An 18,336-nucleotide genomic window follows, 5' to 3' on the forward strand; every position below is an offset into this window, starting at 1 on the left:
CGACACGCGGGGTTGCTGTACTGCGACACCGGGCCCCTCGAGAGACCGCGTCGGGACGCCTCGCGATCGGAGAACGGAAAAGCACAAGAATCCGTCCGAAGTTCTGGGGGCAGTCCCCTTCGTTGACGTTGCAACACACTGCATCGGGGGCATCACCGAGCCCAAGGACGATTTTTCACCTCTTTTTTTCGAGTTGCTCGATCTCGAAGAAGAAAATGTTGAAATATCGATTAAATTGGTGAATCGAATGTCAGTTGCTGGCTGTTGGAATTCTTCAGGAAGAATTATTTTTAAGATTGAGCTATTTCATTTTTAAGTGGACGAAGTCTCGCGGAGGACTACGAACAGCGGAAAATTAATCACGACACTTTCCTTCTGGGCAAATTGACGGCGATACCTTCGAAATCGGGTACACGATTTTCCATTGGCTGGATGAATTTTTGGGAAGGCAAACGTTTAATGTGAAAATTGCACCGAGCATGTCTTCTTGTGGGAAATATTCCGAGACATCGCGAGCCTTGAATTTTCGGAACGTCCCGACGCTTGAAATTTTCTTCCTGTCGAACTTTCCGCCACCAACGCGACGACAATCAGTAATTTCGTTGAAACGTTCTTGTAAAGAAAATCTAACGTTGGTCGAATGCACCATGGTAGAAAAACGTGATGACTTTCCTCTTCGCCAACAAGTGTCCAATGAAAGTATTCCCAACGAAATCGCAGCGATCGAAATATCACGAGATGGAGAATACTCCTTCTCCAAGTGGACGAACGAAGTCTTCGTTCGAAGAAAAATGGTGTCTATCGAATTTCGAATTTCCTCCATGCAAAGAGTTATCCCACAAAACTTAACGTTCCTCAAAGAAACTCTTATTCGATGTTGAAATAGAAACTCGAAGGGGTCGTCAGTTTAGCATGGATGTTTGTATCGAAGTCGCTTGAGAAAGTCAACAAAAAAAAAAAATAATTCAAGCCTGGACAGAGTAAAGTGCAATAACTATAGCCAAATAGTTTGTCACTTTAAATAAAATATTCTGGACAGAGTCCTGCGCCTACTTTCGAGACCTAGGTAAAAAAAGGGGAAACTGCCAATAAATGGCAGAAATGTCCAAGAGGTGTCGAATAATTCGATTTTCACCGTGCGCTACGTGGCCAAACGCGGAGAGATCCACGGGAGTCTCCGATCGCCGTTCTCGCAGATTTCTTAAGCCTTAATCAGCCCGATGCTCGCGGAACGCTAGATTCCAGCAGTCAGCTAGGCGCTATCACTCGGTTCTCGGGTTCTCTCCGTTCGTTTTTCTCCCTCTCGGGGCGAGTTGGTTGACCGGTGGCGATAGAGCCAGTCGCGACGATCAAGAATCCGTCCGATGGTCACGTTCCAGCCGGTCGCGTTTCGGCTTTCAGATAATCCGAGGGCACGGCTGCACGTGCGTGCGCGTAAACTCGCAGAAGATGCCAGAGCTTGGAACGGGATCTCGCGATCAAAGGACTCCCTTATCAACTGTCCAACGTTTACAACGGAAAAAAGAAAAAATAAAGAGAAAATCGGTCGCGCTGCTTTTTTCCGGGGTTATTTAGTGCGAGGGGAACACATAGTCACAGCACACAATAATCACGAACAAATCACCTGGTGCACCTGTTTTCGTGGTCGGTATACACTGCACGTCGCATGCGGAACTCGCGATCGCGACCTGCAAGGGGGTGGGGAAGGCCTCCGTACCCTCTGTTTCCTCAGTCCACGCACCGTACGCGGCTCCAGTACGTGCACGTAGATCCTACTGGGCCTGTGTTCTGGCCGAGACTAACTCGAACGCTCGGCTCCTGCAGCCCTCGCAGTCATCCCTCCAGCCACGCACTTTCCCACCCCGGCGGAATTATTGTCGACCCTCGGTATCGGTCGCGAGCCGCTCGGTGCCGCGAGTCTCGTGGAAAATCGGGGAAACGGGTAAACGGTAAGAACGCGCTGCGATCGGACGGGTTCGATGGCGACGCGACGCGTCGTGACGCGCGAAAAGGGACGCCTCGCGCGGTCACGGGAGCGTGGACCATGGACAAAAGTTGTTCCGCGCAGAGCCAAGGGACGACGGCCGCGCAGACCGTACGGTGGCGCCGCGACGCGGTCGCGGGTGCAAACAGACCGCAAAAACGCGAGGGTGGCTGCCCCCACCAGCCAACGCCATCCCTTCCAGCGTTGGCCACGAGGACACGATGCGCTGTATCAGGTATCGGAAGTATCGGTGACTTCAACGGCCTGATCGGAAAGAAGGGTTGCGTTCCCGCTGTACTGGAGATTCACGCGGCATTCGACGCCCTCCCACCTCGATTTATTTCTTCGATACTCGATCGTGCGTTGCTGGGAGGTATGTACTCCTTGATCGAATCAATTAGGGCTTTGGGTTTTATTATGATCGTATTGGGTACGTAAGATACTTTTGAAGCGGAGGATTCTTTGGTAGTCTCGAGTGTCGATATTATACTTCAATATTAATTAATTAATTAATTATTGATCAATTGGAAGATGGGTATTTTATTCTGTTTGTATCGGTATATAAAATACCGTGGATACAAAGCCTCCTCTTCTTTGGTAATCTCGAGTGCCAACAGTGTACTTCAATAACAATTTATCTTGTTCCTGACACAAGATAAATGTTTAAACCTAGAGTAACCTTCTTTAATAATCATTTATTTTGCTCGTTGCGATAGTTTGGTTCTGCAACGGCGGAAAGTGCTACGGGCTGAGGAGTTGGCGGGGGTGGGTGGCTGGGGGGTGGCAGTTTAGCTTCTGGCTCCTTTTTCCGATCATATCGGGAGTCAAACCTCGGCGACAGGGTGGGAAACGTGTTGCAGGAGCATGCGCCGGAAGGGGTAAACTTAGGCGCAGGTTCTAACCCCTCGTAATCCCCACTCCAGCCGCTATCTGGACGATCACACGACCCCACGTTTTTCCACCCTTATCTCCGCTCGCTTCGCCGTCTCGAAAACCTGTACAGGCACTTTCATAGCTCGCACCGCGAAGATGTCAATTCTCGTTAATTTCGGAATGTGTCGCAACACTCGTAACCTGTTCTCCGGGAATTACGGTCGCGATGCATTCGCGATAATCGACTGTTTATTATCGATACCGTTTCGCAACTTGTGAGGAAATAAAGTATCGAAAACTGCTACGTTTCTTGGAATCGAAATCGAAGTTTCGAATGTTGTAAATATTTTGCTATGGGAACATTTCGTTTGTAATGTAAACATAAATAATAATAGATCCGTCGTTCGAATAAGATTCTGGCCAACAGAGGACGGAGACTGCAACGAAGTTTTAAGTTATGTTTGCCACTTGATGCCATTCCAATGTAATTCTTAGGATCTCACGAAATAAGATCCAAGTTCTTTGCGTTGGGCACGACCATCTGCTGTGCATTACTTTCCGCTGTAAATACACAAAGAAACGCTTCCTCGGGTAATGGCTGTAACGGCACACTTCCATGAAACATGTACGGTTGTTTTCTTGTTTAAACAAAAGAAAAGAGGTGAAAGAAGAAAGAAGAAAAAGTAATAGATTGTTCCCGGTGAGAATTAAAGTATTTATTTACTTTAACGAGAACACCTTTGCATTCCGCCGTCTACCTGGTCATTCGATAAAAAAATTTAATGGTGGGCTCGCGTTTCGACTTGAAAAGAAACATGGCGTTAGATCGAACAATCGACGCAAGGCAAATATTATTATTACTACTGAACGTCTTTATTATACGCGTCCTTTTTACCTGAAACACCGATTGTTATCTATGATACATTATCACAGCAATGGAATTATTCATTCGAACAGAAATGTTGAACCGTGTCGAGTGAGGTTATAAATAATCGCTGCGGCTTTCGATCAACGTTCTTCCTTACAGTGCAAAATGTTACCAATCACGATTTTACGAATGGTGGTTAACCCCTTCACCGCCCACCGTTCAGTTGGAAAACCGTTCAGTTGGAAAACCGTCCGCCACAGACCATGGTACGGTTGTAGTAATTTTATTTAAAGCTCTGCATGTTTCCATGTGCGAATAAAATGTACATACTACATAGTTGAACAAAATGCTCTGGACAATATGTCACACATATAGGAGACCTAATGGCTGACCTCTTTTTTATCAGTAATTTATTAATTATCCAAGGGTAAACCGTTGTTTATATAAATTCTATTTCGTTCAGCATGACGTATAACACAACTTCTTTATCCGATCGGTAACGCATAGAAGGTTGTTTATTCTTCGTTCATTTTGCCCAGCTCTGCAACCGTGTGTACAGTAGTCGCGCACAGTCGTGCAATTTACAATCGTGCGCACTTATAATCTTGAATAGGGCAACCGTGCAGGTAGCAGTCGTACAAGTGCTGATCGCTGGATTATTATCGTGAAATACAAAACCGTGCGTTGTATCTCGATGGTCGAGCAACTACTTCGATATAATTCGACACACGGTGGAGGCTAGCATCGACTTCTTCTATTTTTCAAGATTCTGAAGCCTCTAGTACTCGAAAAAAAGTAAATTTCCAAAACTTTAAATTAAACGATATTCGATGGACATCTCTACCGAGTCTTCGCAGTCCCTTAACCCAAAATGGCCCCCGAAATGTGCTTATCTGAAGGCACTCCCCGTGGCCCTTGCAACATCAGCAACAGACAGAAGAAAGGGACCGCGCGATACACCTGATGAAACGGTGGTCTCTGTGAATACGTCCCGCAGCGTGACCCATTGTTTCCTGTCGTTCCGTCCAGGCGGGGACCGAGGTGCGTTTACTTTCGATCACATAATGAGTGGCAATGTAGGCCAGGAACGTCCACAGAATCATATTTCGTCGTACGAGGCGACACTCAACACCTGGGCCGCGTCACACGGAGAACAGACGATTAATGCGATAGCGTTCCGCGTTTCTTGGAATCCAAGGTAATCGTCGCGCAATAAGGAACGGTGAAACGGGGCATGTCGAACACGAGCGTCGTGATCGCTGCGAAAAACTCAGGAAACGATCACAGTCGACCGCACTCTCCCCATGGATCTCGCGTTTTCTGTAATAATTACATAAGTTATTCTTCAGGTTATTAACTTACGAATTTTACAATGTACAGTTTTTATCGTTATAATTGTTTAGAGAGCCCTTTTGGTTCTTGAGACACAACGTGATTGATGGATTAGCGTGGTACTATGGCGTCTTCGAAGCAGAGTTCGAAAATCGGTATTTTCGAACAGATCGACACAGAATTGGAATTACTTTTTTTTTCTCACGTTCCACTACGATACAGTAATCAGAATTCTTGCCTACTTCGCGTCGTCGCGATTTCTTACAATGCCGCGTCTGCAATTCCGCTCCCTGATATTCGTGTTTCGCGGCTCAGACCTTGAACTCGTTGTTTTTACCATTGACTTCCTGATCGAAACTCGAATCTCGTGTGTTGATACAGAGGTATTCGATAAATTGCAACGCACGGATTTGTCGAAATTGTTCCAGGTGCGTGTATGCGTAATGTAAGCATATCGAGCGCGGTTTCGACACGAGGCACGCAATACGCTTGTTCTAAAACGACGCGTGACGAGGTGTTTGCGTTACATAATTTCCTCGATTTATATCAATTTTCTGCGGAGGAAAAAGAATGTTATAGCGCGACGGTATGAGGATATGATCGTATGACGATCTCACGATGTAACGACGATGATACTACGATCAGCAATTTTTATCAATCTCCTTCGGAGAAGAAAGAATGTTAGCCCTTCGCGATTCTATGTTGAGCGAGGCTCGACATAAATGTACCGAAACCAGAAAATTCGGAGTGCTGAGGGTTATACGAGGATATGATCGATAGCATGACGATATGACAATATAACGACGACGATACGACGAAATAAGGCAAGTTTCTCCTCCGATTCGAGCCGAAACGGCGAGTAAAATTCACGCTCGGCCATTGCCGCATCGTCGTTCTCAGGCCCGTTGTGCAACGTGGTAATCTCGCCTAATTGCCGCTGGAAGGAGCAATTCGCGATAGACGTTTCGGAGGATTAATTAAGACGTTTCCTAAGACTCCGCTTAATTTCCGCGAGTATGTGCAAAAGCGTGGCTCGCGAGGGAACGCGGTCACCGTTTTGAGAAAAGGGGGAGGGGGACAAGACTGGAATGGGAGATCGATCGAAACACGTTGGAAACGATTTCTGAAGGGGTTGCGAACTCGTCCAGCCGGTTACCCCTGATGGGAACCGGACCCCGCGATTAATAAACATACGGCAGAATGTCACTCGAGCGTTGCTCATTAGCATCGAGCATCGATCAAGGTGCCACGTATCGTGAAAAAACTCTGTAACAGCTTGAAAAATCGATCCTCGAGGTTCTGATTCGCCAAGGACAACGGAAGGGGTGGCTCCTTTCGGGGGTACGTGGACTATTTTAGACCCTGTTTTTGCGCGTCGAAGGTTCGGGAGGCTGTGCTCTGAGAGTATGCACCAGTATTTTTCCTGTACGTTCAGACCAACAACGACAACCTCTATATATTTATTTATTAAATTTCACTTGTTCATATTACACCTGAGACAGTTGGTTTTCTGCCAAATGTGATTCAGGTTTTCATTTCTTTGATTTTCCAAGGAATATTTAATATCGACCAACAATCGAACGTCGCACAACGGTCGTGTAACGTGTTGTTTGCGCGATAATAAATTGTTTCTGGTTGCACAACAAGCCCCTTTGCCATCGCGAAGAAAACACTGCGTGAAACGTAAACAAGAGCCTGCTCGAACTCGATAACATTTACTCGAAGATCGTGAATTCTCGAGCCTTTCGTGTTGTTACTCGGGGACAAGCAAATACTTGTGTAACTCGTCGCGGACACAGTCAGCAACCGCAACATTTATTGTAACACACGGCGATGACAACAAAACAAACATAGCTTATACAAATTTTTACCATGGACGGACGGGTTTCGATGCAACACGCAACTCAAAAATTTAGAAATCAATCTCTGACGAGGCTTCAAAATTACGCTTTTAAAATTTTGCACTTTTGACAATGTAATTACGTAATAAACAAGAAAATTTTTAGCTTTTTTGGGTAAGGTAAAAATTGACGTACAATTTACTATTGAAAACAAATTACTTGTTACCGCCAAACATCCAACGAAAGACCCAGCAAGTTTCACAAAGATCCGGCTGATACATTATTCGAAAAAAATTCGTAAAATGATGGATAATTTTCAACCGAACCGGGCTTCCCTCTTGATATTGTTATAGACATCGAGGAGCGTGCTCTTTAGTTTTTTAACGTGAAATTCGTTATCACTTTGATGCGCGCCACGGGAGCCCGTAAAAGCGTCTTTCGAGCCGTAAATTTGAAAGGATGAGTGCAATATCGACCGGAAGTCGCGGAAATTTTTCCACGAACGCGACCCGCGCGCCGGAAAGCGCATCGACTCGGCAATGCGGACAATTGCATCCCCCCTAGAAGCCATTCGTGATGAAAGTCCAGCGTCCATGGGGGCAATGGGGTAGCCGGGTGTGGGGGTCGCATTCCGGCCGAGATTAATTCAGAGCGAAGAGGAATTCAGCGTCTATCTCGCCGCTCGCGGAACCGTTTTCGAGCAATTATTTCAGCAACATTGCAAAACGATCGCGCCGCGCCCCCCCCCACCCCCCCACCCCCCGCCCCTCGCCGCCCTCGCGCTGCCCCCCATTCGGGAGTCCACGGAACGTGTTCCGATTAAGTTGCACTCCGTTTCTTCGCGATTACCAACTCTGCGCGGTTCAATTATCTTTTATCTTTTTCCCTAAAGGGTTTTTCTGCGAAATGATTGGTTGGAGGTGGCGGGTACAACGAAAGGGCAAAGAATTTTGTTCGAAAACGACAGAAATTCAGCTATAATTTTTTTTCAAATGAAATTAATCGAACATAACTCGGAGGATTATTATTCCGTTGTTGTTGATATGTTAGAGTGACAGAAAGACTAAACGAGTCAAACGAATTGCTTCCATTGCTTAAATTTCAACGTACTTCTACACCAAAAATTCTAAACACTCGACATATAATATTTTCGTAGAGTTCTCATTGGATGCCACAGGTTTTTACTAGGTGCCCCTCCTCGATAGTTCAGGTAACAAGAAAAAAAAAAGAAAAGAGCGCACTGTCTCGCGACGGTTAAATTCAACAGCAAATACCAACCTGGCGAGAAAACAATAGTGCACGTCTACACGTGGCATAAAAAATGAACTTGTCTGGCCCGACGGTTTCGCTTTTCATTAATTCCGGCTCGCACGATTTTCAATTCAGATCACTCCGCGATCAGGCTGCACCGATCCTTTCTTTTTTCACCGTTGCTCCGCGCTCAGACGGAAGATCAAGGCCAAGGGGACACCATAATAAGCTATTTAATAATCAATGCGCGAGGACCAATAATTACGATTCGACGGAGGAGTGGGTATGCAAAGAGGTATCAGCGCGAACTGGTTTCAGACAATGACGAGTACGGTGCGATCGCGTTCGAAGAATAATACGACCGACTCTCTCCGTGCCTCGTTTCGATACGCTCTCGATTGTCCCGTAATTTTGATATGCCCGAGGACCTCCGACCAACGACTGCGCCCTTTTTTCTCACGTTCGCCGTTTCTTTCTTTTATCTGATCAACGCCGCCGCGGAGGCAGCTGCCTCCGAAGACAGAGCGTTTAGAATTAAAGGGCGTTCCGAAGGGCTGTTGGGACTCTGTTTTTTAATCGAACGTGGCTGGTATTTTATTTTAAATCGGAGTACATAAAATTACGATTATACGCGTATGGTCTGAATTATTATATAATGGTACGTTACTAACCCTTTGACTTTGGGATGACTTTTGCTGGAAATTCCAACGGGCACATCACTAACAGAATTTAAAAAAAAATATTACTTCGTAGAGGATAGTAAAACTTAGAAGTTAGTAAAGTTTTTCGTCGATAAACTTAATATTGAATTTTAATATGAAGTTATTTAATCTTTACCTCCGATACATTTTCGTTGAATTACGTTTCTACACGGACAATCTATACGAGAAGCAGCGAAAACTCAGTACCAAACGTTCGGATTAATATATTACCCTGTAAACTAAGCCCCTCGTCTAATTTCAAAAATCCCCCTGGCCCAGGCATTGCAATAATTTCCGTGAATTATCATTTGCAACTGGACACCCGCCCGTCCCATCCTCGAATTTCTCACACCCTCCGAAAACCGTCCGCTCAACCCCATCGCGTCGATAATTCAAGTCTCTCCGTTGGCTCCAGACCCCGTAGAGGCAGCATCCGGCGTTGAAGAAACCGGAAGACGGTGTTCTCTCCCGGGCAGATTCTCCTGGGAACACACGGGGCTATCTGTCAATCGTGGCAGCAGTTCGATTCAAAGCGATATTCGGATTAATGGCTCGGATCCACGAGAGGATTGCGGCACAATGGTCTCGATACAATGAGAGGAAATATCCAAGATATGCAAATATCGATGATCTTCGGCCGGAAAAAGGGTCCGGGAAGACGGGACGGGGCACACATGTTCGGTCAGATTTGCATACCGGTCGATTTGCATGCGGAAATTTGCATCGCGTTGAAGACGATGTCGATCGAAAGGGAATTCTTATGTCTGTCTATTGATGTGAAAGGGGTGCGGCCGGGGCAAAGGGGCGGGGAGGTGCTCCTGAGAGAGAGGAATAATATATTAAGGGCGCAAAATGCTGCTAATGCCTTTGTGCCGCGAGTCCTCGAATAATGCCACTTTTTCCCTTTGTGGAAATCCTAAATGTGTTTTGATTTCCGTCGCGGGTTTTCCACTCACCCTAGGGAGCCTCGATTCTCGAGTGGCGGGACGCGTTTCGCGTTTGATCGCACCAATCTGCAACAACATTCACTACGGTAATGTATTTAGAAAGAAAACTAGCAAAATAAATATCGACAATATTTAATGTAAGAAAATCACACATAGAAAAATAGGTACTTGTAGGAAATGTGGTGTACGAATAGTGTATGTATGATCTCACAAGAAACACTAATCAAATAGAATTGAATAAACCACCCTCTTTATTACATAATACCTGAATAGCCCAGGCTTTCATCGTTCTATTAAACGAAACAACCCGATGAAAGCTGGGAGAACCACCCTGAATGGGGCATGGAAGTGTCACGTATCGGAGAATGAAGTGAAATATTCGTATCGATACCTGGATTAATTCCAATCGAAGAAAACGTCCCGACCCAGATAGATGCATCCTTGGTGTTGCCTTTTGTGAAAAGGCTGCACGACTTCGCACCGTCGCGACCTCTGATCAATGCTGGAAATCGAGTCCAAGGAAAGTCGTTGCAGGTAGCTCGGACGACGTCCATTGTGTTCGCCGGAGAAGAAACTACGTGTGCCAGCCACGGAAAGTGATACCCATTCAGGCTGTTCTTCTTCGTCCGCGGGGCGTCCGGGAACTGGAAACGTGAGACGTTGCTGGCTGCAACAAAGGCGACAGGTAGAAACACTCTCGTGGATGGAAAACCTGCGCTGCCTCGGGAAACCGGACAATCGGATACCGTTTCCATTCCGAATCCCAAATCGTTGCTGGAAAAACTGGATCTGGATTTTTTTACTAGAAAATTAAATTAGCATCGCCGCTTTGTATCGCGACGGCTAGTGTTCCAAGAGCTGTGGACGCGATCGTGGCGCAATGGTAATCCCGTGATCGTCGATCCGCAACCCCTCGCAGCGATCGGAAGACGCAGGAACGGGACCTGACCTTGGCTGGGCCCCTTCACCTGGCTCGATAAAGGAGAGGTAACCGTGCGTGCAGGAACACACGCGTAGCCTTCTGGGTTCTCGTACGTGTCATACGATCTACGTTTGCGGGCATGAGCTGCGCGTTTCTACGATAGCTTTATCAGCCTACCCTCTTCTCCTATATTCGAACTTTTCGTTTCCATTTTTCCATTTTTCCAGCGTGCTCTTCGTTCATGTCGATTTCAGGGGAATGATTTATTTAAATTATGATATTTGTGTTACTTTATATTTTTCAGTAGTTTTAGAAATGGAGGGTTGACCTTTCGCTGTATTTACAGATACAATTTACTTCACACTTTGTCAATCACACACTTTTCACATACGCATGCCTTCAACTTTAAATTTTTTTAACGAGACTGTAGCCTACTAGAATGTTTTAGAAACAGTAAGAGACGATAGGGGATGACTTTCCACTCGTCTTTTCCAATCGTCTTTTCCACAACTGCCCCTTCCCTAAATTGTTCCCCCGTCCCTTCAGCTTCCTCTCCTTCTACACCCTCATCGATCCCCCTCCCTGTCCTCCTGTCCCTCCACCCTTCCTCTCCCCTCTTCCCTTCTTGCTCCCTCCCTCTGTCTTCAGCCGCGCGTACGCATATATACACGTGGATATGGTAATTCACCGGCATCGCCAGTGATATGTAAATAAGTTAGATTCGAGTTTTGTTGCGGGCTATGGGCGAGGGGTGCGCGCGGGCCAACTCGATGGGAACCATACCGTATAAACGAAAGAACCAGCCATCCGGAGGAGAGATACGACGAAAAGAACGCGTAAGTGTAAGCGCCTTAGTAGCCGCACACATGATCCGGACGACCGGATCCAGATTTATTGGCCGTTCGGCGAACAGAGAGGAGAAAAGCAGGCCCACGTTCGGTGTGAACGGAAGCCGGAGATTTTACGATCTTGATTCGGAATTAGCCAGCGTCTTCGTTTCATCCTTCCAGGGGCCGATAATCGTTCGGGGAGCTCGTCGACGCGCGCACCGGGAAAACTTGACCGGATTTTTCGTTTTTTAATCTAACTCTTTGACGCTTGAACAGTCGAAATTTTGAAAAATATCACTTTACAGTTTGTTCGTGACGTTCGGTTTCGAATATAATCGTTTACAAAACCTGGAAATCCTGTCGAGTAAAATTCAAAAATTGATTCAACGAATTTAACACATTTCCCTGAGCCTTCATTTTCGAGTACGAAAATATACGATTTCTATTTGATCGAAAAGTGAAATCGTCGAGCTTCTTTGGGAAAACCTTTATACCTGCGTTATTGTGGCCAAGAGGCCAAGAACGGGGTCTTCGACATCGTAAAGTCAGGGAACCCTTCCAGCTGCGTACGTGGGCACGAAAAGTCGATTAAAATCTGTAGTCTCCGTGGAGAGTACGTTTTCGCGGGCCGGGTGGCTAGATCCGATCGATCGGCAGATCGTTGGCCCGATTGCGCGCGGGTGCGAGATGGCAGCACCTGTCCGTGCGCCCTCGCGGGGCCCGCGCGCGGAATTGGGCCGCGTTGCACGCACGTGCACACGAACGCACACATCTACACGCTCGCGCCCGTCACGCGTCTCTGAACAATAGCATTAATAGGCCCTGGCGAGTTATTAATTGCCGGTGCCAGCCGGATATGACTCTCTATAGCGCCATTCGCCAGCGGAACACGCCTAATATCTGTGGTACTCCAACGAAGACGGCTCTTTCGATCCAGATTCGTTGAATCGTTGAATCGAAACACTTTAAACACTTTTTCAAGTTCACTAAAATATTTCACGTGGTACCGAATTGAATGATGGTGAATGAAAGAATGGTATGTAATTTGTAGATTGTACACAAGAACTCTAGTTCGAGAACGGTCGTGATAGGTTTAGTGTTAACTAATTTTGTGTAATGCCACTGAAATTTGGTAGTGCCTATTAATTCTCTTACGAACACTTAACGCTGAAACAGTCAGTGCCGATAACGAACAAATTGCGAATTTGTCAAACACCTCGATGACATTTCGGAGCGGTGAAGTGAACGAATATGGTCTTGCTCGGTGCACGCTTGTTTGTTCGATGCCCGCAGCCCCCTATCATCGAAGAATCGACTGGAACTCAGCGATCTTTATGGTCAATCTACGTGTGCGTAATTAAGACTCGCCACTGTCGGGCCTGATTAATAGAGGACGGAGCGAGATAATCGAAAGGAAGTAACAAACCGAGAGCAGCTACGATGCCATCGGAGCAGGCATACCCGTTTCGCAGGAAATTGCGTCTGTTTGGACAGGGGAAATAATTAATTTTTAAAGCGCACCTGAAACGGAGCCTTCGTTAATGATCGCGAAAAGTGAAATACACAATTCGAAGGACGATACCGAAGGAACTGAGGATCGAAATACCGAAGAAGCGTTGTTGAAATATAACGAAAGGGCTTAATTTTATTTTCATTGGCATCTTCGAGTAATTCCTGAGCTTACTAAAATACAAAATATACGAAGAAAGAACTGACAATGCGAATGGCGAAGTGTCCAAGAAATAAGATGATTCGAGTGCGCTTAATTTTCTTTGCGTCTTCGCATTCCTGTGTTTAATAAACTGCGAAACGTAAAATATAATAAGAATTAAAATTCCCACTTGAATAGAAACCGTTCCATTGTGTATTCTCCATTTCCTCGAGCCCACGGGTCAATTTCAGCGCACATTTTCCGAAAGCAAATTTTCACCTGCGGGACAAGTACTCACGTGGCTCCCCTTCAACGTCTCATCGAGCGAGACGCTCAAAGCGGGAATGTTAAAATAATATTCCGCCGCGTCTCTGTTTTGTTCCTGGGCGCTCATGCATACGTAATTTTCGCGGGTAACGATCAGTCGATTCCCTGTCGAGGAATTCCTGCGCCGGACGGCTACGTCTTCCCCGGGTCTGACGTCGAATGACAGTTTGATGAACGGACAGGAAGAGACTGCAAGTCCCACCTGGCTCTCTCCCCAGACAATTAGGACCGGCGTGCAAGGTGGCTACCTTTGTGGGCCACGTCGATTCCCGTGATCGAGGCCCGGTTTCATCGAAACGGTTTCCTTGGACCCTTCGTGACAGGATGATTGTTTAAAGTAATTGCGATTAATGCGATCGAACCGGTCGCTCGTCGTTGAAAAAACTTTCCATCGCGCCTTAATTGGGTAATACGTAATTAGATCGAGAGTAAAATATTGTTTCAAACGGTGCATAAAAGTCGCGACTCCTTTATTTCCCTGCCGGAGAAAAACGAGAAATAAAATCTAGTTCCCAGAAGCGGTGATACAAATATTTCCCATTTGCGTATAAAAACCAGGGAATTATTCACCATGGAATTGCCAACAAATGTGTTTCTTTCCTTCTATTTCGTCCAATTTATTGGCACTAAATATTTCAAAAAAATTGCGTACGCGAATATCCATTAGTTTTTCAATATTCTGTATAGCCTACCGTACGCTGCATTACAGTTAAATTAGAAATTCCGATTTCAATATCCAGCGCACTCTAACCCCGTGTCTGGTAGCTGAACTTTCAAATTTTTCAGTTTCACGCATTTTCCTGGCGATTTAAATGAAACTCGTCGGTCGATTCGCTGCTAATTTATCGTGCGTTCGTTTAAAATAAATGTCCTAATGCGCCTTTTCTACTTAGTTTCTAACTAATCGACCGTGGGTATCCACAGTTGGCAGTGCTACTCGATGTACGTTAGCCACGTACACCGAACTCCACTCTGCGACAAGTTGTGCAATCTGGCAGCAATATTGCTTCGGTGCCCCCTTTTATTTTCTTCCTCACGTCGTTTCACCTATCGCGGCAAGTCGAGGCCCCTCGAGACCTCGATTCATTTGCACATCTCATTAACTTCGCCGTTTCAGCTGAGCCGACGTGGTATCGTCGGCTATCATCCAGGCATCGGCTTCGACGTAGGAAGTGATTCACGGTTCACCGTGCATCATTTCGCGCGGACACCGAGCGCGCACCGTCTATGTATGCATATTACTCGTACGCAGTTTTGTGCGTTTCGCAATTTTCCTGACGCGTTCCATTGGGTTATTGTTAACGGCCAACCGTGCTCGTTCGGGCTCCGCGTTCGTTTTTATTTTAGGAGAAAATATTCCCGAAAATGCTCATGCCGATTTCAGAGGGAATCATTCAAATTATGACACTTGGGATACTTTACACTTTTAACCATCGTATTGGTAGAAATGGGAAAATTACAGCAGAGGGTAATAAAAAATAGTTTCACAGACGAAAGGTCAGTTTGAATTTCTACAACCTCCGTCTACAACACGTATACATATATACTTCACTGTACAATACGTTAAGAGTCCAGGAATAATTGACGATGGGGAGTTGGGGGTGGCCCAATATCGCTTCCCACGCACCCAAACACGTTCACTCGCCAATCTCCTCTATCGTTAGCCGCGTTTTCTCGCATCCGGTCCTTCTGTTCAAGTATTCCGTGGACGTCGGCGGCGCAATGGGACACCCGCGGCGCGACAACGACGCCAGAAAATCGGCGTCGTGGCCGTGTTCGGTAAAAGGAGCTGGTGACAATCGAGTCAACAACCTGCGGCCGTTCCGGTCGCTGAACGAGCGATATTTTCGAGAGGAAGCGGCGCCATTCGGCTTCGCGGAAAGGATCAAACCAGCCGTTACTAACGGCGCCGGCGTCGATACGTCACGCGACCAGGACCATCGCATCGCGTTTCCCCTTAATCGAGGAAGCCCGATCGCTATCTTCACGCTTCATATGCGTTAATTGGGCGTTGTCGGTGCGACTGAATTAATTTGCGATCGCCAGAGCTAATGAGTTGCGTTTCTTCATCGGCTAACCGTGCTCCTGCGCGCGGGAACCGACAGACAACGAGGTCTCCTCGCTCCCTTGCCTCAACAACTTGCCATAACCGCGTTTTTCGACAACTACACGCGTCAACGACACGTCAAGATCTCTGTACTATCTTGTTTCGTTGCATGACGGATTCTCAACTCTCCCCTGACTAAAAACAGTCAACACTGGACATGAAATATCTCTAGAATTAACGCGTATTTTCTAATCTATCGATTAGAAAAATTATAACTCAATACTTTTTTGATTCTACGATCCAACTCGATTATTTTTCAGCAGTTCGATTCATTAGAATCAAGTCTTTTCCTTTCGATACACAAGTATTGTCTAAGCGTGAGTCATTTACCAGCTTGGATCACAGGATGAATTATCCAAATTAATTATCCGAAGTAAGGCTCGGTTTCCCAGAAATTGTTAACCGAGCCTATCGCGTACCCTGGAAAATTAGAATTCAACTGGCACGAGTATTCGCCGCGATATTTTCCTCCGTTCCCGCAGTTCCCACATCTGTGCACCTGCCACGGCTCGATAGGCGATCGCGTAAAAGTCAGAGGTGCGTAACACACGAAAAGCGCACGGGTACCGGAAATAGATATCTGCCTGGTGGCACGGGTACAATGGAGACTACGTATTGGCAGTCGAACGTTGAACAATGGCCACAATGCCGCAAGAAAAAAAGGGGTCGGAACCTTGCTTCAGAAACCTGACGAGCCTCGGTGCACCGTGACTGTGCACGAGGATGTCGTCTCCTGCGACTCCTACTGTCGCGTATCACGATAAGAACACCGTCGGCAGAGCTTTCCAGGTTTTATAGACATGTCCCTGCACGAAAAATCTGTCAAGGATCCGCGTGCATTTTAAAACGTAACGCGAAGCGATGAATTACAATTAACGCGTGTTAATTAACGTTGCATCAATTCGCGAACATTCGTATTATTAGATATTAACAACGTTACACGCGACTGGCCGTCTGCGCAACGTGGACAGTGCAGGAGGATAACGCAGGTAACACCCATAACATTAATTAATCATTCGTAGTAGGAACAGGTAGCAATTCAGTGACGCACACATTTGAAACGTAGTATAATATAAGCTCATTATAAATTGAACAAATTTCCTCGCACTGTAACGATGAAATTAAACGTAATTAAGAGTTCCATTAATATTAGGGTGTCTCAGAAAACATTACGCGCTTGTAAACAGAAGTACGAATATTTTATTTCGTTCGATGGTGTCGCATTTGATTTTCCAGGAGAATAAAGGTGGAATTTTGTAGGATTGCTCCCGGGGTTCCAGCAAAATCGAAACATATGTTTTCCATAGGTCGATCGGTTGGATCGAATTTCTTTTGTTTATTTCTCGGTTGCGTTTAATTAATAACCGCCGAACTGGCTGGGACATTAATTATTCAGGACGATGATGTCAAGTAGCACACGTATCTGAGTAATAAAGCATGAAGTAATCATATCCTTACCGCGAGGATAATGGTGAAACATGGTAATTGGGCGGCGTGCCATCAAATTTGCACAGTTTGAAGGTCTACGGGAGAACAGAAAATTGAACATTTTACGGGTTGTTCGCTCCGCATTAAAAACTGCATCATGTGCTCGATCTCGACGGATGGGTATAATTATATGCAAATCGGCCAATTAGATGTGCCTGACATATTTGCGGTACTTGTTAATTTCACTCTCGCTGAGCAACAAATTGCAAAGATTACGTCTTTGTATACATCACCAAGTGTGCTCGTTTAGTTCAGCTATTACCTTTATTGATTCTACTCTTGTTATTGCTTGACAGTGCTGCTCTCATTGTTTCCCGGGCGAGCTGTACCGTGAGCCTTCGGGATGCTTCGCGAACTTCAGAGAAATAGGTAGCAAAAGCTGCGGGTACTTTACGTTTAAATTTGCAGAGGTGTCAACGCTCCAAGAAAGCTATAAGAATTAATAATTAAGTGTAAGAATACGAAAAAAGACACGTTTCCAAAGTTAGACCATTTTAAAGGGTTAAGAGCGAAGAGATTTTTTCTGACGTTGGGGGCGGGGGAGTATTTTCATTTTGCACGGAAACATTTGCTGTATCGATTGCTCTCGAAGCATCAAACGTACTGTATTCCCTGGAAATTTACGTCCGCTCCAAAAAACATCGGAGGTACTTTTTCGAAAGGCGGAGGTGGGAGAATCGGGAAAAAACGAGGAGGAGCACGAGAGAAAAGGAAACGGACAACCTCCCACCTCCCATGCTTGCCCATATCCTCCCCGTCCGCCCCCCCCCCCCCTTTCTGGTCGAGCGGTCCCCCCTCGTTCAGAAAGGTCCAGCAGAGTCCAGAGGCAGAATGGGTGGAGGTGGATCGGCACTCGACTCGAGACTCCCTGTGACGGGGAGGGGAAGCCCATCGAGCGGCGGAGGGGAGGCCAGACCGGAGTAATGGAAGCTGAAGTAGATATTGTATGGCATTACTGGACGAACTTTCTGCGGCGAACATTGCGATATTGGTTTCGAAGAGCCGCGCGGCGGCCTGCAGCTGAATTTCTCTCGCTCTCTTTCTCCGTGGTTTTCCTGCTGTCTCCTCGGCTCCCCGGTTTTTCCACTTTCTCATCCGTCTTTCTCCGAGGAAGCAAAGCAACGATTGGAACGAGAGACGGAGAGGGATTTAAGGGTTGGTTCGTGCCTGGGGTTCCAGCTTTCGTCTTCTCTGGCCTCCGAATTTCACCTCGA

The 18,336-nt window shown here is 46.3% G+C and overlaps 1 protein-coding gene and 1 long non-coding RNA gene across 6 annotated transcripts in view; one reads left to right on the forward strand and one right to left on the reverse strand.

Annotated features, from left to right (window-relative positions):
• Positions 1-2,337, reverse strand: part of LOC128890242 (homeobox protein cut) — a 118,797-nt gene extending 116,460 nt beyond the window's left edge. For 4 of the 5 annotated variants that reach the window (XM_054148560.1, XM_054148564.1, XM_054148563.1 and 1 more), the window contains exon 1: positions 1,625-2,336. The gene's annotated coding sequence lies outside the window, so the exon portion shown is untranslated. Of the gene's footprint in view, positions 1-1,624 lie in introns of all 5 variants that reach the window. The other variant, XM_054148561.1, reaches the window with a different exon arrangement.
• LOC128890260 (uncharacterized) overlaps positions 1-18,336 on the forward strand; it is a 146,581-nt gene that overhangs the window by 116,561 nt on the left and 11,684 nt on the right. The window lies entirely within an intron of this gene.

Source organism: Hylaeus anthracinus, unplaced genomic scaffold, assembly GCF_026225885.1.
Source record: "Hylaeus anthracinus isolate JK02 unplaced genomic scaffold, UHH_iyHylAnth1.0_haploid 12000, whole genome shotgun sequence".
NCBI classification, from domain to species: Eukaryota; Metazoa; Arthropoda; class Insecta; order Hymenoptera; family Colletidae; genus Hylaeus; species Hylaeus anthracinus.